This window comes from Aquarana catesbeiana, linkage group LG01 (genome assembly GCF_042186555.1).
Source record: "Aquarana catesbeiana isolate 2022-GZ linkage group LG01, ASM4218655v1, whole genome shotgun sequence".
Taxonomy (NCBI): domain Eukaryota; kingdom Metazoa; phylum Chordata; class Amphibia; order Anura; family Ranidae; genus Aquarana; species Aquarana catesbeiana.
In genome coordinates, this window is record NC_133324.1 from 869,346,915 (window position 1) to 869,360,208 (window position 13,294).

Genomic DNA, 13,294 nt, shown 5'->3' on the forward strand with positions numbered 1-13,294 from the left:
CTCCGGCCGGCAGAACCGTCACTTCTGGTTGCAATGCAAGCCGCAGTCCCAACCCCAACCCCAAGCTGCTCTCTTTCTTCTGGATAGACCCTCAGACAGCCTAGCAGCCAGATGTCCCCAGGATAGGCCTCAGGCTCTGGCCTAGCAGCCCGGGGCAACACAACACACATCCACCCAGACAGCCATCCAGGTGGCATAGAACCCTGATCACCTGACTCCACCCAAATAACCAGGCTCTCCCAGCAGGTCAAGGGACCTAAGAAAATCACTGCCCATTGGCTGAGACACCCCATCTATTCCTAATATGTCCTTGCAATGCCCTTGTCTTATCTATGGCCACCAGATACCCGGCCATCTAGTGACAGAAGAGAGAAGTGAAGCAATTCCAGAAAAAGGGTGAAATCAATTGACCTCCTATCAATTGGCCAAGCCAACTATCATTGGGAAAATAAATTTACTAGCAACCCTGCCCAAACATCAGGATGCTACAAATTATTAAAACAATAAGAAGACAAAGAGATGTCTCCAAAAAGAATAGCAAAAAGGAAGATCAGCCACGGTGTATTAAAAATAAAAAAAACTTAATTGAAAAAACAGTATGATTCAATAAAGTTCTTTTATTTTTGATACACCGTGGCTGATCCTCCTTTTTGCTATTCTTTTTGGAGAGATCTCTTTGTCTTCTTATTGTTTTACATATATTGACTCTATATAATCTTGGAGGTATCCCGTCAACATGGACGAATCTGTGATAACTAACCAAATACTCAACTATTTCCAGATATTGGAAAGTGGGTACCATTTTTGTTTTTATTCTTATGCATTCATGCTACATATTATTTAATAGTATACACTTGATGTCAGGGAAGAGGCAGCAGCCCCAAAAATATCAGCCCTGAGCTTGGAACAAGGACCAGTTAGGCTCCAAGGAGGCCTTATAACCTGACACTGGGCTGAAAATTCTGCTCTGCCAGGGAGAGCATACAATGAAATAACAGCACAAACATCCATGTTTAAGTAGAAAAGCTGCACTCTAATACCAACTTAAGATTGACAATTCCTAATTGTTTTTGACCTGAGCTGTCAGTTTGGGGTCTGAGAATGAGGGGTATTTCCCTGTCTCTTCTGTCAGAAGCCTCTTATGTGGTTTTAGAGACATGCCTACTTTTAACATACTCATATGTGTAACTTATATGATGGCCACACACTTTCTCAGGCTAGATCTAAGGTAGGCAGATACTTAATATGCTGAAGGCCCAAATGCCAACAAGGGTCCATGGCTATTAAATTCTACCTATTTATTATAAACTTTGTGATGAATCATCCCTTCTTATTTTATTCCAAAATTGTCACAAGATACTGCCCTCCATTTTGGAATCAGCGAATGTAATTATTTAAAGCAATGAAATGTCCTTTCCTTTACTGATATGCTATGGTTACATGTGTCATTCTGAGTCTGCGTTTCTAGTGGCTGTGACACATTCTAAGTGTCAAGGCTACAATTTCAGGGACATCCAGATAAATGTGCAGCTAGTGAATCATTTTGGTTAAAATTAGAGATTTAAAATATGACAGCTGTGTCTAAGGTCAGTGCCATTTATTGCAAATCCAGATCTTCCTGGTTGAGGCATCTAAATGATCCCAACTGCTATTTATGTGCATTTTTCACTTTTGTAGCGGCACCGAATGCATAGAATGTCATTATTTTTAATGGAACTTTCCTGGGGAAATAGTGCCTTATCTGCTCAGCGCGCCACAGATAGAGATTATACGAGGTAACTAAAGCTGCAGTGTTCATCCCAGGTCTATTATAAAATGCCATTTCTGAGAATGATCAAGTAAGCAAGGGGAATATTATTCTGCAAGGAGAAAATGTAAGACATAATATCGAATGAGCACTGTTATTTTCTGATGGTATCAGTAGCAGTAATGATGATATAATATTAATAATAACAAATAACAACAAAATGGTAGACACTGTTGTATACAGATTTGTTAAAAAGACAAAGTGCAATTTGCAAGATGTGGTATCAAATGGTGTGCAACTGGAATCAATGAAACTAGGACGAAACTCTACAAAGCCTGTCTTTTCTACTGAGTGGATCAATTAGTTCATCAATTGCCCTTTAACCACTTGCCTACTGGGCACTTTTACCCTCTTCCTGAATTTTCAGCTTTCAGCGCTGTCACATTTTGAATGACAATTGCACGGTCATAGTTTTCATAGTTTGTTATAAGATTTTGGAAACAGGTAATTTTTCTCCTTCACTGATGTGCGCTGATGAGGCTGCACTGATGGGCACTGATAGGCTGCACTGGTGGGCACTCATGAGGCGGCACTGATGGGCATTGATAAGTTGCACTGATGGGCACAGATGAGGCGGCACTGGTGGGCAATGATGAGGCTGCACTGATAGGTGGCACTAATGGGCACTGATAGGTGATGCTGATGGGCACTGGTAGGCAGCACTGGTAGGTGACACTGATGAGGAGGCACTTATTGGCAGCACTGATGGGCACTTATTGGCAGAACTGGTGGGCACTGATTGGCAGCACTGGTGGGCACACATTGGCAGCACTGGTGGGCACTGTTTGGACTGCACTGATAATCAGTGCCCTGAATATCAGTGCTGATGTCTCTTTTAGAGAAGCCAGTTAACGGCTCTCTTCTCCTCTCATGCTCTCAACATTTGAAAAGGAGTGCCGATAACCAGTTTCTATTTACATCCCTGACTAGTTGTAATTGGACACAGCTGATCACGTGATAAAGACCTGCTAATTGGCTCTTTACCTCAATCTGTGATCAGCAGTGTCCTCCGGACACTGTGATCACAGAGGGCGCCGCCTGCACCCAGCAGCGGGCCACAATCATGGGAAGCCATCATATGACGGCCTCCCGGAACTAGCCGTCTGAGTTGTAGCCGTCATTCGGTTATAGCACGGTCATTACGTGGTTACAATTCTTTGGTCACAGCATACACTTTAATTTTATGACATCAGCATTGTAATATCAATACAAACAATAGTTATTTTTGACAATCCAATTTAAGCTTACTTGAAAGATTTCCTTTTGTGAGTACTACCTGTCTGCTGACCATTAGACATGTGCACAGCCAAAAAATTCGTTCATTTTCGTTTTCGTTTCATTAGTTTATTTTTTTTTTCGTTTTTCAGGTCATTCGTTATGATCGTAATTCGTAAATTCGTACATTCGTAAATTCATTCATTCGTAAATTTTTACATTCGTTCATTCGTACATTCATGAATTCGTACATTCTTACATTTGTGAATTCGTACATTCTTACATTCGTACATTTGTGAATTCGTACATTCTTACATTCGGAAATTCGTACATTCGGTAATTCGTAAAATCATATATTTGTAAATGAGAAAATTCGGAAATTTGTAAATTCGAAATTTGAAAATCCAAAAACCCGAAAATTTGAAAATCTGAAATAGTAACTAACAATTAAATTATAGGTACTGTAATTTCCCTTTCAAATTTGACTGTCAGTGAACGTAACAAATATGAATTTATCCGAAGTTACGAATTATCCAAAACGAATGCTGCATCTAAACACAGTAACAAATTAATAATAAATAATAAAACGTTTTTATTATTATTATTATTGTTATTTATTATTATTAATTCATTACGTTCCATTTGTTTGGATATGGCATTCGTTATTTCGGATCATTCATAACTTCGGATAAATTTTGTATGTGTTACGTTCACTAACAGCCAAATTTGAAAGGAAACTACAATACCTATAATTTAATAGTTACTAGTAATAGTTAAGTTATTATTAGTTAATTATTATTTCAGATTTCCATATTTCCGAATTTACAAATTTACGAATTCTCTAATTTACTCATTTACGAATGTACGAATTTATGAATGTATGAATTTACGAATGTACAAATTTTTCGAATTTACGAATATTCGGAAAAATTTGTTAAACGTGTTTTCGTTAATTTGGATATTTCCGAATTAACGAATTTGTCGAAATTCGTTAAAAAACTAATTCGGAACAAAACGAATTGCACATGCCTACTGACCATCTCTTTCCACAACTTCCTGGATCCCCTACATGCTTTGCAGCTTCTCCTCTGCTATTTACATTACATTTCTAAGGACTACATATACCTTGATACCTTTCTGCCTGCAAGCAGTGATTCCTGTACTGACTCTGCCTTCTGAAACTCCTCCTCTCAGCTCCTCTGTAGTTCAGAAGGCAGGCTCTGTGAAATGTGTGACACAGCAAGTTTAAAAACTTCAAAACTGTTCTCACTTAATAGGAGTAGGCTTGGGTTAAGGACTTCTTTCCCCGCCCAATAAAAAAAATGGACTGTCCTACATGGAGCACGCAGCCCACATAGATGTGAACCCAGGATAGGGGATTGAGGAAAGGGTGCTCTTTCATCCCATGCCCCTGATAATTTTGCATTTTATATTTATATTGCCTAATCTTTAGAAGTGCTTTTAGTTTATAAGATACACCAGCTATATACAATGACCTGCGACCTTATAGGGCAGTGATTGCATTTACTCATTAACACGTCAAATATTCCATCCAACCTCAAATTCTTTACTTATAACTAAAGCAGCATTTCAACAATTATTTTGATAACTATGAGTGGAAAGTGTGCAGTGGCATCACCATTTTAATTCATTTTCAAGACAACGTTGCATTGTTCCATTTCACCCATCTCTACAACACATCAAAATACTTTTTCACTTTAAGGATAGGGTTTGACACTACTGAGTTCAGTCAGCCAGTCACTTTTATTCGCTGAACCAACATGCCTAGGGCTATTGCCTGTAAAAGCAATATACAATTATGGTCAGCAGATAGTCTTTTGCTGACTCCATTCATGCATCACAGCATGCAGAGCCACCATTACACAGCACTCCCCTCCCCCAGTGTACAGAGTAAATAACACATTTTCATTGTCATAAGCATTAAAAATGAGTACTGCACAGGGGGGAAATGAGACTTCTAGGTGCAGGGGGGGGGGGGGGGGTGGACGAGTCTCAACATGTATTTCCCATGCTGCCACAACAGGAAATCCAGAATAATCCTCAGGCAAGGTATGCAATTACATAAAAAATTGACAGTTATTGCATTTCTGTGCTTAACACTCCGAGGATCTGCATGTGTGGATCAACTCCAACACTCTGGTTCTGTGCATGCCACTAGGGTTGCCACCTTTTCTGAAAGTCAAACCCGAACACTTTAGCGGCGCACAGTAATTTTTTTAATAGTATAAACAATACATACATTTTGTGGTTAAATCATATGAAGTTAATCACAAGAATCCCCCTTTACATCAGGGTCCACAGAGTTCCCATTTTACATCTGAACTCACAGAGTTCCCTTACAGTGTAAGGGGGGACTCTGCAGACTCTGATGTAAGGGAGAAATCTGGGGACTCTGACATAAGGGATGCCCTGGGAACCCTGATTTAAGGGGGAACTCTGAAAATTCAGATGTACGGAGAGGACTCTGATATAAGGGGGAACACTGCGGCCTCTGATGTAAAGGGGAACTGATTTACCTTAGTGTACTCACTCAGAGGTAGGAGAGAGAAGGGGGGGGGCTTTAGTCACAGACAGGGATGGGTGGTGAGTGAGCTCACCCCTTGGCAATCAGCACCTCTCATCCAGATGTATCTGTGGCAGCTGGGCTTCAAATTTTCCACCACCCCACGTCTGTCTGTGTGTGTGTGTGTGTGTGGGGGGGGGGAGGGGGACTGTTAGTGCGGACTTTAGGCAGTGTGAAAGGGAGTGTAACAGACACTCTTGGCTTAGACAACTGCAGCCAGCAACCCTGTTGGGAATCCATAGTCAGGCAGTCCCAAACCTGGATGCATGATTCAAAACCCAAACTGTCTGGGTGAATCCCGAACAGGTGGCAACCCACATGCCTCTGCATGCCCCCTTTACCTGTGTGCTCAAAGCACCCTTTGATTCTGCATGTATTCTGCACCCCCTCCCCCAACTCTGTATGCACTGAGCAGCCCCTGACTCTGTGTGCTTTGCACCCTCCAACTCCATATGCACTGAGCACCCTTGACTGTGTGTGACTGTTTGTGTAGTTACAAGAGCTGTGCAAACTGTTGGCGCTATATAAATTCTGTATTTTAATAATACTTAGCACCTCCTTTGCACTGTGTTCCCTAAGCACAGCCTGACTTCGCTTTGCACCCTCCTTGTGCACTCAGCATGCTTGATTCTACAGGCGCTCAGCACCCCCTCAATTCTGTATGTACTGAGCACCCTCTAACTCTGCTTATATACAGCACCAACAAACAAATGCCCCCTGCCCCCACCTATAACTGACCTTCACAGCATGGAGCACATGGAAGGGCAACGCATTAAAAAAAAAAACAGAGAAAATTCCCAGCTCATCTCATCAACCAGTCTGCTACCAACTGAATTATTCTGTCTAACAGTTTGCGTTAAAAGCAGGGGTTTAGTTATTATTTGCACATTTGCAAATACATCCGTAAGCTGCAGAGCCGCTCCAAGGCACCCCAATATTTCTGCATAAATAGCAGGATAATTTGGTTGGTAGCAGACTGGTTGGTGAGTTGAGCTTGGAATTTTCTTTGGTTTTGTTTTGCATGTGTTGCCCTTCTATGTGCTCATTGCTGTGAAGGCCAGTTATAGGTGGGGCAGGTGCCATTTGTTTGTTACTGATGTAATATTGGTGAAGGGACACGCTGGACACCATTGCTGCCATTGTCCAGTGCGCCCTTGTGCCTTTAGGGAGGGGTGGGCTCCCTCAAGGCTCACCTGCCCTTTATTTGTCTATTAGAATGCATGTGCTTCCACTATGGAGGCTCTCATAAATGTACAAGAGTTAGAACTGCAGAAATATTGGGGTGCCTTGGAGTGGCTCTGCAGCTTATGCATGTATTTGCAAATGTGTACTAACTAAATCCCTGTTTTTAATGCAAATGGTTAGACAGGAAAATTTGGTTGGTAGCAGAGTTGTCATTCAGTTGAGCTAGGAATTTTCTCCGGTTTTGTTAATATGTGCAGCATCCCCTAACTCTGCAAAAGCTGAAAATCCCTTGGTGCTGCTTCTGCTGTACACCCAATAACTATGTGCACATTGAGCACCCCCCTGACTCAGTCTTTGCTCTGCATCACCGGATTCTGTGTGCCAAACACCCCTGACTTTATGTGCATTGGACACCTCTTGACCCCGTGTGTACTGAGCATTCCCTGACTTTGTGTGTGCTGAGCGCCCCCTGACTTTGTGTGTGCTGAGCGCCCCCTGACTTTGTGTGTGCTGAACGCCCCCTGACTTTTGTGTGTGCTGAGCACCCCCTAAATTTTGTGTGTGCTGAGCACCCCCTGACTTTGTGTGTGCTGAGCACCCACTGACTTTGTGTGTACTGAGCACCCCTTACTCTGTATTTACTAAACACCTACTTACTTTGTGTGTGCTGACCCTCTGACTCTGTGTACTCCGCACCGCCCGACTGTGTGTGCTTGTAGGTGGGTGTAGCTTGGAGCGGAGGCAATAATTCACACACAGTCCAAGTGTAATCAGCATAACTTGTAGTGTAGTGAAGGCAGAACTTGTATTGTAGTCAAGGTAAACAGTTCACAACAAACCGAGTGGGAGAGGGCCCAACCAGGAGCACTCACGAAGTCCAACAGACCAACAGCGTGTAGCGGAGCAGGTATCAGCCGAACTAACAGCATCTGTCTGGAGGGGCAGAACACGGCCTGGCCATCTCGTACCCAAATTGGAAGATGTCCCAGGCAATTGTAAGCCCTATGCTTTCCCTTCTCATCTGGAACGTTTCCCTGCAGCTAATGCTGCCCCTGACAGATGGGTGACCTGTTACTGCACTACCCACAACCTGGGGGGCAGGGACTTAAAAAGACTCTGCTGACACAAGATGGCCGCCAAGGATCACCTGGATACAGTGCATCCAACTGGAAAGCTGTCTCCGGGAACCAGGAAACCACAGAGAAAACGAGTTTTCCCTGACTTCCACTCCAAGCTGTAATGCCGCTCCGGTCAGGCGTCACCTACAGTGAAAGAAGCAGACTACACCTGCCTACATCCTGACCCCCTGACTCTGCCTGCACTGAGTAACCCCCAAGCTGTTCCTCAGTTGGTGTAATTAGCCTAATGCCCCATACACACGAGCGGATTTTCCGTCGGAAAAAACTTGGATGGTTTTTCCGACAGAATTCCGCTCAAGCTTGCCTTGCATACACACGGTCACACAAAAGTCTCTGAACTTTCGACTGTCAAGAATGCGGTAACGTACAACACTACGACGAGCCGAGAAAATGAAGTTCAATGCTTCCGAGCATGCATTGAATTGTTTCTGAGCATGCGTAGGAATTTTGCACGTCGGAATTTGTACAGACGATCGCATTTTCGGATAGGAACTTTTCCCGACCGAAAAATAGAAAACATGCTTTCAATCTTTTGCTGGCTGGAATTCCGCCAGCAAAAGACCGATGGAGCATTCACACGGTCGCATTTTCTGACAAAAAGCTCTCATCGGAGTTTTGCTGGTGGAATTTCCTATCGTGTGTACGCAGCAAAACGGTTCAGCATACACAATTGCTTAGTAAAGTATATTTCTTCATCTTGTGTTCATACAGGAATCTTTCCTTTGACCTCACCTGATGCTACAGCTCTGTTTATGAATATACTCTCACGCATAGTGTTCCAGGAGGGTGTTGCAGAGCCATGCACAAAATCAGCAATTCTACATTCACCATTGCCCATAGAGAGACAGGAACCAGCTATCAGGCTCCTGTCCATCCTTTCTTCCTTCACCATGCTAGGTGCAATATTTCCGTAGATATTAGAGGGGATTTTGTGTCCCAGTCTTTGGTTTAATAAATCATTTTAGTGAGAGGTAGTGAGTTGGGCTTTCAGCTTCCATCAATTCCATGTAGCCATAACCGTGAAAATCATCTGGTTGCTGCTGGTTACAGTGCTTTGTCTGCCAATTCACCGGAAACAAATTACATCATGGAAGCAAAATTCACAGCAAGCCAAGTCTCTGATGTCCAAAGTCTTTTGTTTTCACTGAAATACTAGGCCACATTCTCATAACTATGCGCACTGAAAATGATCACCTCCTCCATGAAAAGGTACTAGTCAAGAGAAAGTCAGACAAGCTCTAGATCAACATGACCCCAATCACATTAGGTTGGCTGGCATCTCTGAAAATGTACTGCTAATTACTTGATATATATTATTAATGCATGCTTATATGATGTGAAAATAATGGAGATGGTTTATTTCCTCACTATGGAAAGTCCTAACGTGCCGCGTGTACTGATCTGTTGAAGGACACTTTTGGCACAGTGGACAATTAAAAGAACACATTTTCAATATATGATGTTATTTACTAAAGTGTTATTCCTACTTTTTGTAAGGAACATTCTATTATTAAATAGCAACATTTGAAAAAAAATATCTTTTTAAATTGTCAGTCCACCAGTTCAATTCTAAGTAGAAACCGGTGATTAATATTTCATGATGACCAAAATGAGTTACCCTGCTATTTTAAAGGAATCCATAAAATCCCAAACTTCTACTTTTAATATATATGTTAATAAGCAGATAACGCTGCAAGGAAATATACAATGGACTGCACATCAGCATTTGTATTGCTATCAGCAGTCTTGAATCTATCCATTCCATTAGTCAGTATATGCCCCCACGATTAAAAAATCACATGGGCCATCAATACTGATTTATTGCAGGGATGTAGGAGTTAACATAAAGATCTGCAAGATATTATTGATGCTGCTGAAGGCCCAAACTAAAAAGAATATTTTTAATCAATCTGTAGTAAAGGAAACCTGGACTGAGGAAGCATGGCGGCTGCCATTGCTGACCTCTAGGGATGAGCTCAGGCGTGTTCAGGTCCTAGTCTGAGCCTGGAAGCAGATGATTGGCCTAGTACAGGTGACAGCTTCCTGGTGGGCTTGCTCAGGTGTTTTTGGACTAGGATCCGAACATGCCTGAGCTCATCCCTACTGTCCACCCCTTCTGAAAGTGCTAGTTCCATGGCCATCATGATGGTAGAGTGGCTTTGGTAATTTCTTAGTTCGCAGATTAGGAGTTCTGACTGCACTCTAGCATTCTAATCAACATTAAAGCCAGAAACAGACAGACAACTAGCATTTTGCAAGAAGCAATAGCAGTCTACTTGTCTCTGTCAGTGAAGGTATACTTTAGGTAGGGGTATGCCCTTGCTGATAATGTTGTAGTTTGCAAAAGACACAGGTGTAGCACATACCTAGAGTTGTGACCTCACCCTTTAAACCCAAAAACATATTAATTACACAGGTTCTGTGGCTGATTAAGGTGGTAATTAAACGTAGTTAGTGCCTTATCTGCATTCAATTAGCCTCAGAACCTGTGTATTCAGTATGTGTTCGGGTTTAAAGGGATGAGCTGGCAACCCTACACATACGGCAGACTGGGCTGACTGTATTATCCCAGGTTCCATTCCATGTGAGGCACATGGCAGCCAGGCACACAGTACCTCATAGTCACTCAAGTCAGAAAACAAGGAGTGCATGTCTTTTTGTAGTTTATTGGCTGGTTTAACTTGGGTAGGGTTCAGGTGAGCCTTGGAATACTCCAAACTAGCAAGAATATAATGGAGGTCACCTCTAACTGTTCTGTATGTTCAGGGTGCAGCCACGCTCTTAAATTCAGTATTTGGTGAATTAAAACTCAGGTGACCCCTTTTGCGAAGGTATAACCTGAGTCAGCAAACTGTATTGAGCTCTCCCAAAGGTGACAAGGACAGTCTCTAGGACCTTTAAGGCTAGTTGTCACTGTGCCCTGGGTTCTGTAACGCTTTTTTTGTAGGTCTAGCCAACCTCTGTACTGGATGCCTTCAAGTCAGATCCTCTGTGGACTTCCTGCAATGCTTCAGCCTTTAGGCTGGGTCTTCCCCCCCATAGGAACAAGGACCCCTAACAGCAAGGATAACTTGCCACAAATTTGTGGCAGTGTTAAATTGTAGGTCTTGTTAGCTTGCTGCACATTTTCACTGACAAGTTGTAGCAAATTTGCATGGCAAGTCTCTAGCAAGAGCAAAGTTGCAGTGGAGATTCTACAGCAAGACCTCTACAAGTCTACAGCATGACAATTCAGCCACAGTGACCCCTGTGGTGGGATGACTATTGCTCAACAGAACTGAACCAGAACTTGCAGCAGACTTGCAGAATGTTTGCAAAGAAAGTTGATCTGGAGTCATGCCATGTGGACTTGCTGCAATTGTGCAACAAACTTGTTAAGCCTGGCAAGTCTAGCAATAGCTTAGCAAGTAATTTTAACCTTGCAGCTCAATTGCTTGCTATCTGGGACCTTGCTGTTCCAGGCCCTAGTATAATTATGCAAACCTCAGCCCCCTACTGGCCATTCTTCCTGCCAGGGATTGGCTGAGGCTGCATGAATATGCAGGTGAGGGTCTGCCTCCTCCACCCACTAAATTCTAGAACCTACCAGAATCCAGAGGGAAGTGCCAAAGCCTGCAGGGAGCAGAACACAGAATGGCCAAAAGCAATTGAACACTCCACTTTTACAGAGAAGCTAAAAACTAAATCTCTCTCAACTATAGGAACCTAACTAGTACGGTGCTACACAAGGTTTTTAAAATGTAATTTTGGCTTGAGTCTTGAGATGAAAGCAGAATAGATATGGCTTTTTTTCACGTCACCCACCTACTAACATGATGGTAAAATGTTAATGCTTCTCCTCCAAACATGAATCCCTTATCTTTTAATTATTAAGGATTTAAAAGTTGATTGGAATAAATCTGTAGGCAACAATTTTAGTGAGTACATGTGTGCAAAGGTCACATAGGCTGGAGGCTGGGGCCGAGGAGGGAGGGGGGTAGAAGTTTAGGGGGTGCCAGACTGTCACATGTTTATCCTATCATGCTTCTGTCCAGGACTATGGATAGATGGCTATAGGTGCAGAAGTCAACGTTGATTTACTATAACTGGAGCACTCAGAATCTGGTGCAGCTGTGCATGGTGGCCAATCAGCTTCCAATTTGAGCTTGTTCAGTTAAGCTTTGACAGACAAAATCTGGAAGCTGATTGGTTTCTATGCATAGCTACACCAGATTTTGCACTGCAAGTTTTAGTGAATCAACCCCATAGTACCTATATTGCAAATTTCATTCTTCTATACTCCCTTCAGTGAGCACATGCCTCCTGACACAATTAAACTTTTTTAGCACATGATGAGCCCCTTTTTAATAGCTGTTGATAGGGTTGAAATAATGACTTAGAGTTCCACTTTAATTGTTTCTGTTTTTTCTTACCTGTGTACGTATCAATTGTTCTATTTAAATTGTTTGTGCTCCTTTCTTACCTGTGTACGTATCAATTGTTCTATCAATCTGTATCTAGATGGAATTTGGAACTGCTGAATAATCATTACATGTTCGCTGATGAGAAACTCTTTGTACCTTAACCTCATTTGGTAATGCCGATAAGATTACTGCTTTTGGAACTGCCTATAAAAGAAGTAAAGGGAGCAGTCCTTTTTTGGGGGATGCTCAGAACTGTGATACAGACATACCTGACTCCGTGTCATCTTTCTTATAGAAGCAATAATTTGGCAAAGCAATATAAACTATAAGCAACTTATTTAAAAGTTGAACCTAACATTTTGGCGCCCGAACAGGGACTCACCGATGATACTACAAGAGGTGGACGAACGCGGCTGACGGAACAAAAAGACAGGCATTCCGGGAACCACAGATCAAAAAAAACCTGCGCAGGTAAGAAAAAGCTTTATTTTTCTTATATTCTGGGCTCCCCTGATTTGTGCCTATCCGTTCTGTCAGTTACGGTTCTCCTGGTTTTAAAACACCAGCCTCTGTAGTGGTGAGTCTAGAATTACTGGATATTTTAGTTTATATTGCTGGAATTATTTGTTTGTTTTGTCTGTCTTGTCTGTCTTGTCTGTCTTGTTGAGAAAGTGAATGAGCCTTGTCAAGGATGGTATGAGTTAGAAGGGGATTGCCGAACTAAGCAACGGAATGCGCCTTACCTCAAACGATTGGGAACCTGAGAGCTTGTGAGCTTGGGGGTCTGACGCTTATGCTTAACCTCACATCTAACTCATAAACCATAGACGGGTTGAGAGTATAAGCCCTGTCTGCTCCATAAAGCAGGGATAAGAGTGTATGAGAGGGATTCCCAGATACGGGGAGGGAATAAGGTCTCAACAAAGTCCCGAGATCTAGTCGGATACCTGGCCACTTAAAG